The sequence below is a fragment of the Labrus bergylta genome, chromosome 1 (assembly GCF_963930695.1).
Source record: "Labrus bergylta chromosome 1, fLabBer1.1, whole genome shotgun sequence".
NCBI classification, from domain to species: domain Eukaryota; kingdom Metazoa; phylum Chordata; class Actinopteri; order Labriformes; family Labridae; genus Labrus; species Labrus bergylta.
In genome coordinates this window covers 95,159-115,102 of record NC_089195.1, presented here as the reverse complement: position 1 = coordinate 115,102, position 19,944 = coordinate 95,159, and positions in this window count along the sequence as shown.

The window sequence follows — 19,944 nt, the reverse complement described above, 5'->3', positions numbered from 1 at the left end:
AGTGATCAAATTGAGCGTATCTTGCGAAGCTGAGCTCGAAAGTGACATGAAACATGTTTTTGAGACATAAAGTGACACTTACTGTTCAGACTACATTTTCTAACTCAAAGTGTCGTTTCAAAGTAAAAATACTGTTAGAGGGAGTGATTCAGACAAAATTAGATGAAAAAGCTGTAGTGGTAACAAATGAGCGCAGTTACATGAAATGACATCAAAATCAACATTCCCTGAGCCAGACAACGCTATTAACAGCTTTAGTGATCAAATTGAGCGTATCTTGCGAAGCTGAGCTCGAAAGTGACATGAAACATGTTTTTGAGACATAAAGTGACACTTACAGTGAATACCTGTCCTGACTACATTTTCTAATTGAAAGCGTCGTTTCAAAGTAAAAATACTGTTAGAAGGAGTGATTCAGACAAAATTAGATGAAACAGCTGTACTGGTAACAAACAACGATATTAACAGCTTTAGTGATCAAATTGAGCGTATCTTGCGAAGCTGAGCTAGAAAGTGACATGAAACATGTTTTTGAGACATAAAGTGACACTTACTGTTCAAAACATGTTTCATGTCACTTTCGAGCACAACTTCGCAAGATACGCTCAATTTGATCACTAAAGCTGTTAATAGCGTTGTCTGGCTCAGGGAATGTTGATTTTGATGTCATTTCATGTAACTGCGCTCATTTGTTACCACTACAGCTGTTTTATCTAATATTGTCTGAATCACTCCTTCTAACAGTATTTTTACTTTGAAACGGCACTTTGAGTTAGAAAATGTAGTCTGAACAGTAAGTGTCATTTTATGTCTCAAAAACATGTTTCATGTCACTTTCGAGCTCAGCTTCGCAAGATACGCTCAATTTGATCACTAAAGCTGTTAATATCGTTGTTTGTTACCAGTACAGCTGTTTCATCTAATTTTGTCTGAATTACGCCTTCTAACAGTATTTTTACTTTGAAACGACACTTTGAGTTAGAAAATGTAGTCAGGACAGGTATTCACTGTAAGTGTCACTTTATGTCTCAAAAACATGTTTCATGTCACTTTCGAGCTCAGCTTCGCAAGATACGCTCAATTTGATCACTAAAGCTGTTAATAGCGTTGTCTGGCTCAGGGAATGTTGATTTTGATGTCATTTCATGTAACTGCGCTCATTTGTTACCACTACAGCTGTTTCATCTAATTTTGTCTGAATCACTCCCTCTAACAGTATTTTTACTTTGAAACGACACTTTGAGTTAGAAAATGTAGTCTGAACAGTAAGTGTCACTTTATGTCTCAAAAACATGTTTCATGTCACTTTCGAGCTCAGCTTCGCAAGATACGCTCAATTTGATCACTAAAGCTGTTAATAGCGTTGTCTGGCTCAGGGAATGTTGATTTTGATGTCATTTCATGTAACTGCGCTCATTTGTTACCAGTACAGCTGTTTTATCTAATATTGTCTGAATCACTCCTTCTAACAGTATTTTTACTTAGAAACGGCACTTTGAGTTAGAAAATGTAGTCTGAACAGTAAGTGTCATTTTATGTCTCAAAAACATGTTTCATGTCACTTTCGAGCTCAGCTTCGCAATATACGCTCAATTTGATCACTAAAGCTGTTAATATCGTTGTTTGTTACCAGTACAGCTGTTTCATCTAATTTTGTCTGAATCACTCCTTCTAACAGTATTTTTACTTTGAAACGACACTTTGAGTTAGAAAATGTAGAATATCAGTTTGAATAAAGTTGAAAATTTACATATAAAGATTTCAGCTTTAAAAAAGTTGAAAACTTTCATGAAGTATTTCGACTTCAAAAAAGTTGAAAACTTTCATGAAAAGATTTCTGTTTCAAAAAAGTTGAAAATTTCAAGCTTTTTAAAAAGTTGAAAATTTTCATGAAGTATTTTTGCTTCAAAAAGTTGAAAACTTTCATGAAAAGATTTCGGCTTCAAAAAAGTTGAAAATTTTCATGAAAAGATTTCTTCTTCAAAATTTTCATGAAAAGATTTCTGCTTCAACAAAGTTAAAAATTTTCATGGAAAGATTTCGGCTTCAAAAAAGTTGAAAATTTTGATGAAAAGATTTCATTTTCAAAAAAGTTGATAATTTTTATGAAAAGATTTCTGCTTCAAAAAAGTTGAAAATTTTCATGAAGTATTTCGGTTTCAAAAAAGTTAAAAATTTACATGAAAAGATTTCGGCTTCAAAAAAGTTGAAAATTTTGATGAAAAGGTTTCATTTTCAAAAAAGTTGATAATTTTTATGAAAAGATTTCTGCTTCAAAAAAGTTGAAAATTTTCATGAAAAGATTTCAGCTTTAAAAAAGTTGAAAACTTTCATGAAGTATTTCGACTTCAAAAAAGGTGAAAATTTTCATGAAAAGATTTCATTTTCAAAAAAGTTAAAAAATTTACATGAAAAGATTTCTGTTTCAAAAAAGTTGAAAATTTGAAGCTTTTTAAAAAGTTGAAAATTTTCATGAAGTATTTTTGCTTCAAAAAGTTGAAAACTTTCATGAAAAGATTTCGGCTTCAAAAAAGTTGAAAATTTTCATGAAAAGATTTCTGCTTCAAAATTTTCATGAAAAGATTCATGAAAAGATTTCGGATTTAAAAAAGTTGAAAATTTTAATGAAGTATTTCGGATTCAACAAAGTTGAAAATTTACATGAAAAGATTTCTGCTTAAAAAAATTGAAAATTTTCATGAAAAGATTTCTGCTTGAAAATTTTCATAAAAATATTTCTGCATTAAAAAAGTCAAAGATTTTCATAAAAAGATTTCGGATTTAAAAAAGTTGAAAATTTTCATAAAAAGATTTCTGCTTCAAAAAAGTTGAAAATTTTCATGAAAAGATTTCGGCTTCAAAAAAGTTGAAGATTTTCGTGAAAAGATTTCTGCTTCAAAAAAGTTGAAAAGTTTCATGACAGGATTTTGGCTTTAAAGAAGTTGAAAATTTACATGAAAAGATTTCTGCTTCAAAAAAGTTGAAAAGTTTCATGAAAAGATTTTGGTTTCAAAAAATTTGAAAATTTTCATGAAGTAATTCGGCTTCAAAAAAGTTGAAAATTTTCATGAAGTATTTCAGCTTCAAAAAAGTTGAAAACTTTCATGAAGTTTTTCGGCTTCCAAAAAGTTGAAAACTTTCATGACGTTTTTCTGCTTTACAAAGTTTTCATGAAGTATTTCGGCTTCAAAAAAGTTGAAAATTTTCATGAAAAGATTTCGGTTTTAAAAAAGGTAAAAATTTACATGAAAAGATTTCGGCTTCAAAAAAGTTGAACATTTTCATGAAAAGGTTTCATTTTCAAAAAAGTTGATAATTTTCATGAAAAGATTTCTGCTTCAAAAAAGTTGAAAATTTTCATGAAACGATTTCTGCTTCAAAAAAGTTGAATATTTTCATGAAGTATTTCTGCTTCAAAAAGTTGAAAATTTTGATGAAAAGATTTTTCTTTCAAAAAAGTGTAAAATTTTCATGGAAAGATTTCTGCTTCAAAAAAGTTGAAAATTTTCATGAAAAGATTTCGGCTTCAAAAAAGTTGAAAATTTTCATGACAGGATTTTGGCTTTAAATAAGTTAAAATTTTTCATGAAAAGATTTCGGCTTCAAAAAAAGTTGAAAATTTTCATGAAAAGATTTCTGCTTCAAAAAAGTTGTATATTTTCATTAAAAGATTTCTGCTTCAAAAAAGTCGAAGATTTTCATGAAAAGATTTCGGCTTCAAAAAAGTTGAAAATTTTCATAAAAAGATTTCTGCTTCAAAAAAGTCGAAGATTTTCATGACAGCATTTTGGCTTTAAATAAGTTAAAAATCTTCATGAAAAGATTTCGGCTTCAAAAAAAGTTGAAAATTTTCATCAAAAGATTTCTGCTTCAAAAAAGTTGAATATTTTCATTAAAAGATTTCTGCTTCAAAAAAGTCGAAGATTTTCATGAAAAGATTTCGGCTTCAAAAAAGTTGAAAATTTTCATAAAAAGATTTCTGCTTCAAAAAAGTCGAAGATTTTCATGAAAAGATTTCAGCTTCAAAAAAGTCGAAGATTTTCATGAAAAGATTTCGGCTTCAAAAAAGTTGAAAATTTTCATGAAAAGATTTCTGCTTCAACAAAGTTAAAAATTTTCATGAAAAGATTTAGCCTTCAAAAAAGTTGAAAATTTTCAAGAAAAGATTTCGGCTTCAAAAAAGTTGAACATTTTCATAAAGTATTTCTGCTTCAAAAAAGTTGAAGATTTTCATGAAAAGATTTCGGCTTCAAAAAAGTTGAAAATTTTCATAAAATGATTTCTGCTTCAAAAAAGTCGAAGATTTTCATGAAAAGATTTCGGCTTCAAAAAAGTCAAAAATTTTCATGAAGTATTTTGGTTTCAAAAAAGTTGAAAATTTACATGAAAAGATTTCAGCTTCAAAAAAGTTGAAAAATTTCATGAAAAGATTTCTGCTTGAAAATTTTCATGAAAAGATTTCTGCTTCAACAAAGTTGAAAATTTTCATGAAAAGATTTCTGCTTCAACAAAGTTAAAAATTTTCATGAAAAGATTTAGCCTTCAAAAAAGTTGAAAATTTTCATGAAAAGATTTCGGCTTCAAAAAAGTTGAACATTTTCATAAAGTATTTCTGCTTCAAAAAAGTTGAAGATTTTCATGAAAAGATTTCGGCTTCAACAAAGTTGAAAATTTTCATGACAGGATTTTGGCTTTAAAAAAGGTAAAAAATTTCATGAAGTATTTCAGCTTCAAAAAATTTGAAAATTTTGATGAAAAGATTTCTGCTTCAACAAAGTTAAAAATTTTCATGAAAAGATTTAGCCTTCAAAAAAGTTGAAAATTTTCATGAAAAGATTTCGGCTTCAAAAAAGTTGAACATTTTCATGAAGTATTTCAGCTTCAAAAAATTTGAAAATTTTGATGAAAAGATTTCTGCTTCAAAAAAGTTCAAAATTTTCATGAAAAGATTTCGGCTTCAAAAAAGTTGAACATTTCCATGAAGTATTTCTGCTTCAAAAAAGTTGAAGATTTTCATGAAAAGATTTTTGCTTCAAAAAAGTTGAAGATCTTCATGAAACGATTTCTGCTTCAAAAAAGTTGAACATTTTCATGAAAAAATTTCAGCTTCAAAAAAGTTGAAAATTTTCATGAAGTATTTCGGTTTCAAAAAAGTTAAAAATTTACATGAAAAGATTTCGGCTTCAAAAAAGTTGAAAATTTTGATGAAAAGGTTTCATTTTCAAAAAAGTTGATAATTTTTATGAAAAGATTTCTGCTTCAAAAAAGTTGAAAATTTTCATGAAAAGATTTTGGCTTCAAAAAAGTTGAAAATTTCCATGAATGGATTTCAGCTTCAACAAAATTGAAATTTTTCATGAAAAGAGTTCGGCTTCAAAAAAGTTGAAAATTTTCATGAAGTATTTCGGCTTCAAAAAAGTTGAAAATTTAAATGAAAAGTTTTCTGCTTCAAAAAAGTTGAAAATTTTCATGAAGTATTTCGGCTTCAAAAAAGTTGAAAAATTCGGGTTTTTGAAAAAGTTGAAAATTTTCATAAAATATTTCTACTTCAGAAAGTTGAAAATTTTCATGAAAAGATTTCGGCTTCAAAAAATTTGAAAATTTTCATGAAAAGATTTCGGCTTCAACAAAGTTGAAAATTTTCATGACAGGATTTTGGCTTTAAAAAAGGTAAAAATTTTCATGAAGTATTTCAGCTTCAAAAAAGTTGAAAACTTTCATGAAAAGATTTCGGCTTCAAAAAAGTCAAAGATTTTCATGAAGTATTTCGGCTTCAAAAAAGTTGAAAATTTTCATGAAAATCTTCGACTTTCTTCTTGCTGGCTGAGTTTTTCTTTGTTCTATCTTTTGAAATCAATTTATTTTATGATTGAATATTCCAAGTATTCTTTAAATATCTTGTTTTTGATTACCACCAATCACTATTTCCATTTTTACTTTCATGCTTTATGAACAAAAATAGCTTTTTTTATTACTACATCAAGTTTACACACATGGGTCAAAAATGACCCATACATCCAAGTGTGATTTAAAATTAAATGAATTAATACTATAATAATAATTTGTTTCAAGTAATTACTTTAGCAGTGAGTGGAGCCAAACACTTATGTATTTCATATTTGCAACATGTTTATTTGTCATTTTGTCACACATACACATACCTCTGATAACAGATAACACGGCTGTTGAACTGAACTGTATCTGTAATTTAACAACTGTAAACTGGTGAATGTGACCAAACAAAATGAAATACAACTGAACACATCACTAGAGCACAAATTGCCATCTCAATTTTGACATGCCTCACAAATGATCACTAAGAGTTTGTGCTCCTTGCACACAGGCCTGGTGCACTGGGAACACTAGCTGCTGACTTTTCTGTCTTTGGTAACTGGGCAGATCGTGCACCTCTTCCTCTTCCTTTGGCCCTCCTGTCTGATGTCCTCTTGTGGCTGGGTGGTGGCTGTGTTTTGTTTTTTAAACCCACATCTTCCCATTGTTTCTTCTTCTGACTGCTGTCATCCACTGCTTTGTCATCATGCATAGTGCTCAGGAGGACAACAGCTTTTCCCTTCTTCTGCACATAGCTCACCATGGTCATGTTGCCATTGAATCTGAATTCTGAGCTATGAATCTCCCATGATTTGGATGGCTTCATGATAGGTGGTATGTCCGATTTGTTCTGGCAAAGAGTCCCAACAATGGTCAGGTTCTTCTCGAGGAGCTTCTCAGCCAGCGGGACACTGGTGAAGAAGTTGCTAATTGTGATGTTGCGACCTATGAGAGGGGGAAAAGATTGTAAATTTACTCAACATGGAATTCTTTAAACTCTAACGCCATAATCTGTTGCATTGCATTGCATTTTATTCTGTTTTACTATTTTGCTTACAGAGAAATCAAATAAAAAAATAAAATACACATTATTAAAGATTGGGAAAAAGTATGTAGGTATATTGTGCTAAAACTTAATACATTAGTTTCTCTATTGTACTTTACATTCACCTGTCTGTCTGATTCCACTGCACAATTGCTGGACGACATTCTCTCCAAGGTTCCTCTGAACCTGGCTGTCTCCCGGTATAGACAATTCCATCTATTGCATAAGGTACCCTTGCGTCGCACATCCAGAAGATTTTTATCCCATATTTTGCAGGCTTGCTGGGCATGTGTTGCCGTAACTTGCACCTGCCTCGGAATGGCACAAGCTGCTCATCTATGGTGACACAGTCACTGGGGATGAACTTTCTTCTGCAGTTGTCCAGGAAACAGTCCCACACGTACCTAAATGTCGCCATGTGGTGTGTTTCCAGTCGCAGAGCCCTGGTCCTCTTGTCGTCAAACCGTATGACGCGGCGGATATCTTCATATCTCCTAAGCCCCATGGTGGCCTTGTAAATTGGATTTTGCAGCGGATCTACAAACAGCTCCCGCAAGGCCACATCCCAGCTCTTCTCCCCCCCTGCAAGAATTGATGAAGGCCATCAATTCTTCTTTATCAATGCTTCTCCACGCTTTCCCTTTTGCTGTGGCTGTTCTTCGTCCCTCTAAGTTGATACATATTAGAACCTCCTCAATGATGTTGTCACTCATGAACATATCCCAGGCATCTTTTGGTGAAACAGCTGGTGATCCAGGTGTAGGTCCTGGGCAGCTCCTCAGAATGTTATGGCTTCTTGTTCTGCCATGAATGGGGGGATTCTCATTCCAGTAAGATCCGTTTTTACTCAATCTATTGGACTGGGTCTGAGTTTCCTCTTCAGAGGACTCATCAGATGAGTCTTCTGTATCATCAGAGGAGTCTTCTTCATGGATTCCCAGACACACCCACAACTCCAGCTTGACCCTCTGGCAAATATTCTGGGTCATCATCATCAGAAATTTCAGACTCTGAATCAAGACAAATTGCCTCCTCATCTGGTTCTTCCTGCAGCATCGCTACAACCATCTCAGTAGTAAATCTGGGACCAGCCATACTCTGGATAAAGAAAATCAAAAGCACAATAAAATTTTCAGATGCACATCAATATACATACACATACATAGAGTTTTATTTTGGTGACTTGGCTAAGTAGCTTAGCTAAGTACTTTGCTAAGTAGCCTAGCAATCTACATAATAGTTAGCTAACTACAATAGAATTAGCTAACTAAAATAGAAGTGTCAACAGCTAGCTAGCTAATAGTAATTACTTGTAACTTTCTGACAAGTAATGTACTCACTCTCAAGGTAACCTAAACCTAATCAAATGTTATGTACAGTTATCTTTCACAATTGTCATCAAATATTTTCTAAAGTGATGTTAGAACAATTTAAAAACAATACTTACATGTATTAGATGTTCCAAGGGAGCTGTGCTGAGCTGTGAAATGTCTGAAACAACCACGTTTCACAGCAAATGCTATAGTAAATGCATGTGGGTCGTTTCTGACCCATGTGTGTAAACTTGATGTAGAAATACAAAAGCTGTGCTCGTTCATAAAGTAAGAAAGGAAAAATACAAATGATGATTTGTGCTTAACAAAAACAAGATATTTACTGCATACTTGGAAAAGTAAATGATAAAATGTATTTATTTCAAAGATATATCATAGAAACACTCAGCCATACATGAAATAACATAGAAAGTGGATTCATTTTTGACCCATGTTGTGCATTAGAAGGGTAATGATACAAAAATGTTTTTTATTCAAAAAGTAAGAAAGGAAAAAATAAAATAAGGATGTATGATGATCAAAAACAAGTTAATTGAGGAATACCTTGAATACTGAATGAAGAGATGAATTTATTGCAAAGATGTAGAAAATAAAAACTCAACCGGGTCACTTTGACATTTTTAAAGCAGAAATACTTCATGAAAGTTTTCGACTTTTTTGATGCCGAAATAGTTCATGAAAATTTTCAACTTTTTTGAAGCCAAAATCTTTTCATGAAAATTTTCAACTTTTTTGAAGCAGAAATCTTTTCATGAAATACTTCGACTTTTTTGAAGCCGAAATACTTGATGAAAATTTTCAACTTTTTTCAAGTCTAAATCTTTTCAGGAAAATTTTCAACTTTTTTGAAATAGAAATCTTTTCATGAAAATTTTCAACTTTTTTGAAGCCGAAATACTTCATTAACGTTTTCAACTTTTTTGATGCCGAAATCTTTTAATGTAAATCTTCAACTTTTTTGAAGCCGAAATACTTCATGAAAGTTTTCAACTTTTTTGAAGCCGAAATCTTTTCATGAACATTTTAAACTTTTTTGAAGCCGAAATCTTTTCATGAAAATGTTCAACTTTTTTGAAGCAGAAATCTTTTCATGAAAATCTTCGACTTTTTTGCAGCCGAAATACTTCATTAACGTTTTCAACTTTTTTGATGCCGAAATCTTTTAATGTAAATCTTCAACTTTTTTGAAGCCGAAATACTTCATGAAAGTTTTCAACTTTTTTGAAGCCGAAATCTTTTCATGAACATTTTAAACTTTTTTGAAGCCGAAATCTTTTCATGAAAATGTTCAACTTTTTTGAAGCAGAAATCTTTTCATGAAAATCTTCGACTTTTTTGCAGCCGAAATACTTCATGAAAATTTTCAACTTTTTTGAAGCCGAAATACTTCATGAAAGTTTTCAACCTTTTTGAAGCCGAAATAATTCATGAAAATTTTTACCTTTTTCAAAGCTAAAATCCTGTCATGAAAATTTTCAACTTTTTTGAAGCAGAAATCTTTTCATGAAAATCTTCAACTTCTTTGAAGCCGAAATACTTGATGAAAATTTTCAACTGTTTTGAAGTCTAAATCTTTTCATGAAAATTTTCAACTTTTTTGAAGCCGAAATCTTTTCATGAAAATTTTCAAACTTTTTGAAGCCGAAATCTTTTCATGAAAATTTTCAACTTTTTTGAAGCAGAAATCTTTTCATGAAAATCTTAGACTTTTTTGAAGTCGAAAAAATTCATGAACATTTTCAACTTTTTTTGATGCCGAAATCTTTTCATGAAAATTTTCAACTTTTTTGAAGCAGAAATCTTTTCATGAAAATCGTTGACTTTTTTGAAGCCGGAATCTTTTCATGAAAATTTTCAACTTTTTTGAAGTAGAAATCTTTTCATGAAAATCTTAGACTTTTTTGAAGTCGAAAAAATTCATGAACATTTTCAACTTTTTTGAAGTCTAAATCTTTTCATGAAAATTTTCAACTTTTTTGATGCCGAAATCTTTTCATGAAAATTTTCAACTTTTTGAAGCCGAAATCTTTTCATGAACATTTTCAACTTTTTTGAAGCCGAAATCTTTTCATGAAAATTTTCAACTTTTTTGATGCATAAATCTTTTCATGAAAATTTTAGACTTTTTTGAAGTCGAAAAAATTCATGGACATGTTCAACTTTTTTGAAATCTAAATCTTTTCATTAAAATTTTCAACTTTTTTGATGCCGAAATAGTTCATGAAAATTTTCAACTTTTTTGAAGCCGAAATCTTTTCATGAAAATTTTCAACTTTTTTGAAGCCGAAATACTTCATGAAAATTCCTACCTTTTTTAAAGCTAAAATCCTGTCATGAAAATTTTCAACTTTTTTGAAGCAGAAATCTTTTCATGAAAATCTTCAACTTCTTTGAAGCCGAAATACTTGATGAAAATTTTCAACTGTTTTGAAGTCTAAATCTTTTCATGAAAATTTTCAACTTTTTTGAAGCCGAAATCTTTTCATGAAAATTTTCAAACTTTTTGAAGCCGAAATCTTTTCATGAAAATTTTCAACTTTTTTGAAGCAGAAATCTTTTCATGAAAATCTTAGACTTTTTTGAAGTCGAAAAAATTCATGAACATTTTCAACTTTTTTTGATGCCGAAATCTTTTCATGAAAATTTTCAACTTTTTTGAAGCAGAAATCTTTTCATGAAAATCGTTGACTTTTTTGAAGCCGGAATCTTTTCATGAAAATTTTCAACTTTTTTGAAGTAGAAATCTTTTCATGAAAATCTTAGACTTTTTTGAAGTCGAAAAAATTCATGAACATTTTCAACTTTTTTGAAGTCTAAATCTTTTCATGAAAATTTTCAACTTTTTTGATGCCGAAATCTTTTCATGAAAATTTTCAACTTTTTGAAGCCGAAATCTTTTCATGAACATTTTCAACTTTTTTGAAGCCGAAATCTTTTCATGAAAATTTTCAACTTTTTTGATGCATAAATCTTTTCATGAAAATTTTAGACTTTTTTGAAGTCGAAAAAATTCATGGACATGTTCAACTTTTTTGAAATCTAAATCTTTTCATTAAAATTTTCAACTTTTTTGATGCCGAAATAGTTCATGAAAATTTTCAACTTTTTTGAAGCCGAAATCTTTTCATGAAAATTTTCAACTTTTTTGAAGCCGAAATACTTCATGAAAATTCCTACCTTTTTTAAAGCCATAATCCTGTCATGAAAATTTTCAACTTTTCTGAAGCTGAAATTATTTCATGAAAATTTTCAACTTTTTTGAAGCCGAAATCTTTTCATGAAAATCGTTGACGTTTTTGAAGCCCAAATCTTTTAATGTAAACTTTCAACTTTTTTGAAGCCGAAATACTTCATGAAAATGTTCGACTTTTCTGAAGCAGAAATCTTTTCATGAAAATCATTGACTTTTTTGAAGCCGAAATACTTCATGAAAATTTTCAACTTTTTTGAAGCAGAAATCTTTTCATGAAAATTTTCAACTTTATTGATGCCGAAATAGTTCATGAAAATTTTCAACTTTTTTGAAACCGAAATCTTTTCATGAAAATTTTCAACTTTTTGAAGCCGAAATCTTTTCATGAAAATCTTAGACTTTTTTGAAGTTGAAAAAATTCATGAAAGTTTTCAACCTTTTTGAAGCCGAAATACTTTATAAAATGTTTTACCTTTTTTAAAGCGAAAATCCTGTCATGAAAATTTTCAACTTTTTTGAAGCAGAAATCTTTTCATGAAAATCTTCGACTTTTTTGAAGCCGAAATAGTTCATGAATGTTTTCAACTTTTTTGAAGCCGAAATACTTCATGAAAATTTTTGACTTTTTTGAAAGCCGAAATCTTTTAATGTAAATTTTCAACTTTTTTGATGCCGAAATAGTTCATGAAAATTTTCAACTTTTTTGAAGCAGAATTCTTTTCATGAAAATTTTCAACTTTTTTGAAGCAGAAATCTTTTCATGAAAATTTTCAACATTTTTGAAGCCGAAATCTATTCATGAAAATGTTTGACTTTTTTGAAGTCGAAAAAATTCATGGACATTTTCAACTTTTTTGAAGTCTAAATCTTTTCATTAAAATTTTCAACTTTTTTGAAGCCGAAATCTTTTCATGAAAATTTTCAAGTTTTTGAAGCAGAAATCTTTTCATGAAAATCTTAGACTTTTTTGAAGTCGAAAAAATTCATGAACATTTTCAACTTTTTTGAAGTGTAAATCTTTTCATGAAAATTTTCAACTTTTTTGATGCCGAAATCTTTTCATGAAAATTTTTGACTTTTTTGAAAGCCGAAATCTTTTAATGTAAATTTTCAACTTTTTTGATGCCGAAATAGTTCATGAAAATTTTCAACTTTTTTGAAGCAGAATTCTTTTCATGAAAATTTTCAACTTTTTTGAAGCAGAAATCTTTTCATGAAAATTTTCAACATTTTTGAACCCAAAATCTATTCATGAAAATGTTTGACTTTTTTGAAGTCGAAAAAATTCATGGACATTTTCAACTTTTTTGAAGTCTAAATCTTTTCATTAAAATTTTCAACTTTTTTGAAGCCGAAATCTTTTCATGAAAATTTTCAACTTTTTTGAAGCCGAAATCTTTTCATGTAAATTTTCAACTTTTTTGATGCCGAAATAGTTCATGACATTTTTTCAACTTTTTTGAAGTCGAAAAAATTCATGAACATTTTCAACTTTTTTGAAGTCTAAATCTTTTCATGAAAATTTTCAACTTTTTTGAAGCCGAAATCTTTTCATGAAAATTTTCAACTTTTTTGAAGCCGAAATACTTCATGAAAATTTTCAACTTTTTTGAAGCCGAAATCTTTTAATGTAAATTTTCAACTTTTTTGATGCCGAAATAGTTCATGAAAATTTTCAACTTTTTTGAAGCAGAAATCTTTTCATGAAAATTGTCAACTTTTTTGAAGCAGAAATCTTTTGATGAAAATTTTTTACTTTTTTGAAGTTGAAAAAATACATGAACATTTTCAACTTTTTTGAAGTCTAAATCTTTTCATGAAAATTTTCAACTTTTTGAAGCCGAAATCTTTTCATGAAAATTTTTGACTTTTTTGAAGCCGAAATCTTTTAATGTAAATTTTCAACTTTTTTGATGCCGAAATAGTTCATGAAAATTTTCAACATTTTTGAAGCCGAAATCTATTCATGAAAATGTTAGACTTTTTTGAAGTCGAAAAAATTCATGAACATTTTCAACTTTTTTGAAGTGTAAATCTTTTCATGAAAATTTTCAACTTTTTTGAAGCCGAAATCTTTTCATGAAAATTTTCAAGTTTTTGAAGCAAAAATCTTTTCATGAAAATCTTAGACTTTTTTGAAGTCGAAAAAATTCATGAACATTTTCAACTTTTTTGAAGTGTAAATCTTTTCATGAAAATTTTCAACTTTTTTGAAGTGTAAATCTTTACATGAAAATTTTCAACTTTTTTGAAGCCGAAATCTTTTCATGAAAATTTTCAACTTTTTTGAAGCCGAAATACTTCATGAAAATTCCTACCTTTTTTAAAGCTAAAATCCTGTCATGAAAATTTTCAACTTTTTTGAAGCAGAAATCTTTTCATGAAAATCTTCAACTTCTTTGAAGCCGAAATACTTGATGAAAATTTTCAACTGTTTTGAAGTCTAAATCTTTTCATGAAAATTTTCAACTTTTTTGAAGCCGAAATCTTTTCATGAAAATTTTCAAACTTTTTGAAGCCGAAATCTTTTCATGAAAATTTTCAACTTTTTTGAAGCAGAAATCTTTTCATGAAAATCTTAGACTTTTTTGAAGTCGAAAAAATTCATGAACATTTTCAACTTTTTTTGATGCCGAAATCTTTTCATGAAAATTTTCAACTTTTTTGAAGCAGAAATCTTTTCATGAAAATCGTTGACTTTTTTGAAGCCGGAATCTTTTCATGAAAATTTTCAACTTTTTTGAAGTAGAAATCTTTTCATGAAAATCTTAGACTTTTTTGAAGTCGAAAAAATTCATGAACATTTTCAACTTTTTTGAAGTCTAAATCTTTTCATGAAAATTTTCAACTTTTTTGATGCCGAAATCTTTTCATGAAAATTTTCAACTTTTTGAAGCCGAAATCTTTTCATGAACATTTTCAACTTTTTTGAAGCCGAAATCTTTTCATGAAAATTTTCAACTTTTTTGATGCATAAATCTTTTCATGAAAATTTTAGACTTTTTTGAAGTCGAAAAAATTCATGGACATGTTCAACTTTTTTGAAATCTAAATCTTTTCATTAAAATTTTCAACTTTTTTGATGCCGAAATAGTTCATGAAAATTTTCAACTTTTTTGAAGCCGAAATCTTTTCATGAAAATTTTCAACTTTTTTGAAGCCGAAATACTTCATGAAAATTCCTACCTTTTTTAAAGCCATAATCCTGTCATGAAAATTTTCAACTTTTCTGAAGCTGAAATTATTTCATGAAAATTTTCAACTTTTTTGAAGCCGAAATCTTTTCATGAAAATCGTTGACGTTTTTGAAGCCCAAATCTTTTAATGTAAACTTTCAACTTTTTTGAAGCCGAAATACTTCATGAAAATGTTCGACTTTTCTGAAGCAGAAATCTTTTCATGAAAATCATTGACTTTTTTGAAGCCGAAATACTTCATGAAAATTTTCAACTTTTTTGAAGCAGAAATCTTTTCATGAAAATTTTCAACTTTATTGATGCCGAAATAGTTCATGAAAATTTTCAACTTTTTTGAAACCGAAATCTTTTCATGAAAATTTTCAACTTTTTGAAGCCGAAATCTTTTCATGAAAATCTTAGACTTTTTTGAAGTTGAAAAAATTCATGAAAGTTTTCAACCTTTTTGAAGCCGAAATACTTTATAAAATGTTTTACCTTTTTTAAAGCGAAAATCCTGTCATGAAAATTTTCAACTTTTTTGAAGCAGAAATCTTTTCATGAAAATCTTCGACTTTTTTGAAGCCGAAATAGTTCATGAATGTTTTCAACTTTTTTGAAGCCGAAATACTTCATGAAAATTTTTGACTTTTTTGAAAGCCGAAATCTTTTAATGTAAATTTTCAACTTTTTTGATGCCGAAATAGTTCATGAAAATTTTCAACTTTTTTGAAGCAGAATTCTTTTCATGAAAATTTTCAACTTTTTTGAAGCAGAAATCTTTTCATGAAAATTTTCAACATTTTTGAAGCCGAAATCTATTCATGAAAATGTTTGACTTTTTTGAAGTCGAAAAAATTCATGGACATTTTCAACTTTTTTGAAGTCTAAATCTTTTCATTAAAATTTTCAACTTTTTTGAAGCCGAAATCTTTTCATGAAAATTTTCAAGTTTTTGAAGCAGAAATCTTTTCATGAAAATCTTAGACTTTTTTGAAGTCGAAAAAATTCATGAACATTTTCAACTTTTTTGAAGTGTAAATCTTTTCATGAAAATTTTCAACTTTTTTGATGCCGAAATCTTTTCATGAAAATTTTTGACTTTTTTGAAAGCCGAAATCTTTTAATGTAAATTTTCAACTTTTTTGATGCCGAAATAGTTCATGAAAATTTTCAACTTTTTTGAAGCAGAATTCTTTTCATGAAAATTTTCAACTTTTTTGAAGCAGAAATCTTTTCATGAAAATTTTCAACATTTTTGAACCCAAAATCTATTCATGAAAATGTTTGACTTTTTTGAAGTCGAAAAAATTCATGGACATTTTCAACTTTTTTGAAGTCTAAATCTTTTCATTAAAATTTTCAACTTTTTTGAAGCCGAAATCTTTTCATGAAAATTTTCAACTTTTTTGAAGCCGAAATCTTTTCATGTAAATTTTCAACTTTTTTGATGCCGAAATAGTTCATGACATTTTTTCAACTTTTTTGAAGTCGAAAAAATTCATGAACATTTTCAACTTTTTTGAAGTCTAAATCTTTTCATGAAAATTTTCAACTTTTTTGAAGCCGAAATCTTTTCATGAAAATTTTCAACTTTTTTGAAGCCGAAATACTTCATGAAAATTTTCAACTTTTTTGAAGCCGAAATCTTTTAATGTAAATTTTCAACTTTTTTGATGCCGAAATAGTTCATGAAAATTTTCAACTTTTTTGAAGCAGAAATCTTTTCATGAAAATTGTCAACTTTTTTGAAGCAGAAATCTTTTGATGAAAATTTTTTACTTTTTTGAAGTTGAAAAAATACATGAACATTTTCAACTTTTTTGAAGTCTAAATCTTTTCATGAAAATTTTCAACTTTTTGAAGCCGAAATCTTTTCATGAAAATTTTTGACTTTTTTGAAGCCGAAATCTTTTAATGTAAATTTTCAACTTTTTTGATGCCGAAATAGTTCATGAAAATTTTCAACATTTTTGAAGCCGAAATCTATTCATGAAAATGTTAGACTTTTTTGAAGTCGAAAAAATTCATGAACATTTTCAACTTTTTTGAAGTGTAAATCTTTTCATGAAAATTTTCAACTTTTTTGAAGCCGAAATCTTTTCATGAAAATTTTCAAGTTTTTGAAGCAAAAATCTTTTCATGAAAATCTTAGACTTTTTTGAAGTCGAAAAAATTCATGAACATTTTCAACTTTTTTGAAGTGTAAATCTTTTCATGAAAATTTTCAACTTTTTTGAAGTGTAAATCTTTACATGAAAATTTTCAACTTTTTTGAAGCCGAAATCTTTTCATGAAAATTTTCAACTTTTTTGAAGCCGAAATACTTCATGAAAATTCCTACCTTTTTTAAAGCTAAAATCCTGTCATGAAAATTTTCAACTTTTTTGAAGCAGAAATCTTTTCATGAAAATCTTCAACTTCTTTGAAGCCGAAATACTTGATGAAAATTTTCAACTGTTTTGAAGTCTAAATCTTTTCATGAAAATTTTCAACTTTTTTGAAGCCGAAATCTTTTCATGAAAATTTTCAAACTTTTTGAAGCCGAAATCTTTTCATGAAAATTTTCAACTTTTTTGAAGCAGAAATCTTTTCATGAAAATCTTAGACTTTTTTGAAGTCGAAAAAATTCATGAACATTTTCAACTTTTTTTGATGCCGAAATCTTTTCATGAAAATTTTCAACTTTTTTGAAGCAGAAATCTTTTCATGAAAATCGTTGACTTTTTTGAAGCCGGAATCTTTTCATGAAAATTTTCAACTTTTTTGAAGTAGAAATCTTTTCATGAAAATCTTAGACTTTTTTGAAGTCGAAAAAATTCATGAACATTTTCAACTTTTTTGAAGTCTAAATCTTTTCATGAAAATTTTCAACTTTTTTGATGCCGAAATCTTTTCATGAAAATTTTCAACTTTTTGAAGCCGAAATCTTTTCATGAACATTTTCAACTTTTTTGAAGCCGAAATCTTTTCATGAAAATTTTCAACTTTTTTGATGCATAAATCTTTTCATGAAAATTTTAGACTTTTTTGAAGTCGAAAAAATTCATGGACATGTTCAACTTTTTTGAAATCTAAATCTTTTCATTAAAATTTTCAACTTTTTTGATGCCGAAATAGTTCATGAAAATTTTCAACTTTTTTGAAGCCGAAATCTTTTCATGAAAATTTTCAACTTTTTTGAAGCCGAAATACTTCATGAAAATTCCTACCTTTTTTAAAGCCATAATCCTGTCATGAAAATTTTCAACTTTTCTGAAGCTGAAATTATTTCATGAAAATTTTCAACTTTTTTGAAGCCGAAATCTTTTCATGAAAATCGTTGACGTTTTTGAAGCCCAAATCTTTTAATGTAAACTTTCAACTTTTTTGAAGCCGAAATACTTCATGAAAATGTTCGACTTTTCTGAAGCAGAAATCTTTTCATGAAAATCATTGACTTTTTTGAAGCCGAAATACTTCATGAAAATTTTCAACTTTTTTGAAGCAGAAATCTTTTCATGAAAATTTTCAACTTTATTGATGCCGAAATAGTTCATGAAAATTTTCAACTTTTTTGAAACCGAAATCTTTTCATGAAAATTTTCAACTTTTTGAAGCCGAAATCTTTTCATGAAAATCTTAGACTTTTTTGAAGTTGAAAAAATTCATGAAAGTTTTCAACCTTTTTGAAGCCGAAATACTTTATAAAATGTTTTACCTTTTTTAAAGCGAAAATCCTGTCATGAAAATTTTCAACTTTTTTGAAGCAGAAATCTTTTCATGAAAATCTTCGACTTTTTTGAAGCCGAAATAGTTCATGAATGTTTTCAACTTTTTTGAAGCCGAAATACTTCATGAAAATTTTTGACTTTTTTGAAAGCCGAAATCTTTTAATGTAAATTTTCAACTTTTTTGATGCCGAAATAGTTCATGAAAATTTTCAACTTTTTTGAAGCAGAATTCTTTTCATGAAAATTTTCAACTTTTTTGAAGCAGAAATCTTTTCATGAAAATTTTCAACATTTTTGAAGCCGAAATCTATTCATGAAAATGTTTGACTTTTTTGAAGTCGAAAAAATTCATGGACATTTTCAACTTTTTTGAAGTCTAAATCTTTTCATTAAAATTTTCAACTTTTTTGAAGCCGAAATCTTTTCATGAAAATTTTCAAGTTTTTGAAGCAGAAATCTTTTCATGAAAATCTTAGACTTTTTTGAAGTCGAAAAAATTCATGAACATTTTCAACTTTTTTGAAGTGTAAATCTTTTCATGAAAATTTTCAACTTTTTTGATGCCGAAATCTTTTCATGAAAATTTTTGACTTTTTTGAAAGCCGAAATCTTTTAATGTAAATTTTCAACTTTTTTGATGCCGAAATAGTTCATGAAAATTTTCAACTTTTTTGAAGCAGAATTCTTTTCATGAAAATTTTCAACTTTTTTGAAGCAGAAATCTTTTCATGAAAATTTTCAACATTTTTGAACCCAAAATCTATTCATGAAAATGTTTGACTTTTTTGAAGTCGAAAAAATTCATGGACATTTTCAACTTTTTTGAAGTCTAAATCTTTTCATTAAAATTTTCAACTTTTTTGAAGCCGAAATCTTTTCATGAAAATTTTCAACTTTTTTGAAGCCGAAATCTTTTCATGTAAATTTTCAACTTTTTTGATGCCGAAATAGTTCATGACATTTTTTCAACTTTTTTGAAGTCGAAAAAATTCATGAACATTTTCAACTTTTTTGAAGTCTAAATCTTTTCATGAAAATTTTCAACTTTTTTGAAGCCGAAATCTTTTCATGAAAATTTTCAACTTTTTTGAAGCCGAAATACTTCATGAAAATTTTCAACTTTTTTGAAGCCGAAATCTTTTAATGTAAATTTTCAACTTTTTTGATGCCGAAATAGTTCATGAAAATTTTCAACTTTTTTGAAGCAGAAATCTTTTCATGAAAATTGTCAACTTTTTTGAAGCAGAAATCTTTTGATGAAAATTTTTTACTTTTTTGAAGTTGAAAAAATACATGAACATTTTCAACTTTTTTGAAGTCTAAATCTTTTCATGAAAATTTTCAACTTTTTGAAGCCGAAATCTTTTCATGAAAATTTTTGACTTTTTTGAAGCCGAAATCTTTTAATGTAAATTTTCAACTTTTTTGATGCCGAAATAGTTCATGAAAATTTTCAACATTTTTGAAGCCGAAATCTATTCATGAAAATGTTAGACTTTTTTGAAGTCGAAAAAATTCATGAACATTTTCAACTTTTTTGAAGTGTAAATCTTTTCATGAAAATTTTCAACTTTTTTGAAGCCGAAATCTTTTCATGAAAATTTTCAAGTTTTTGAAGCAAAAATCTTTTCATGAAAATCTTAGACTTTTT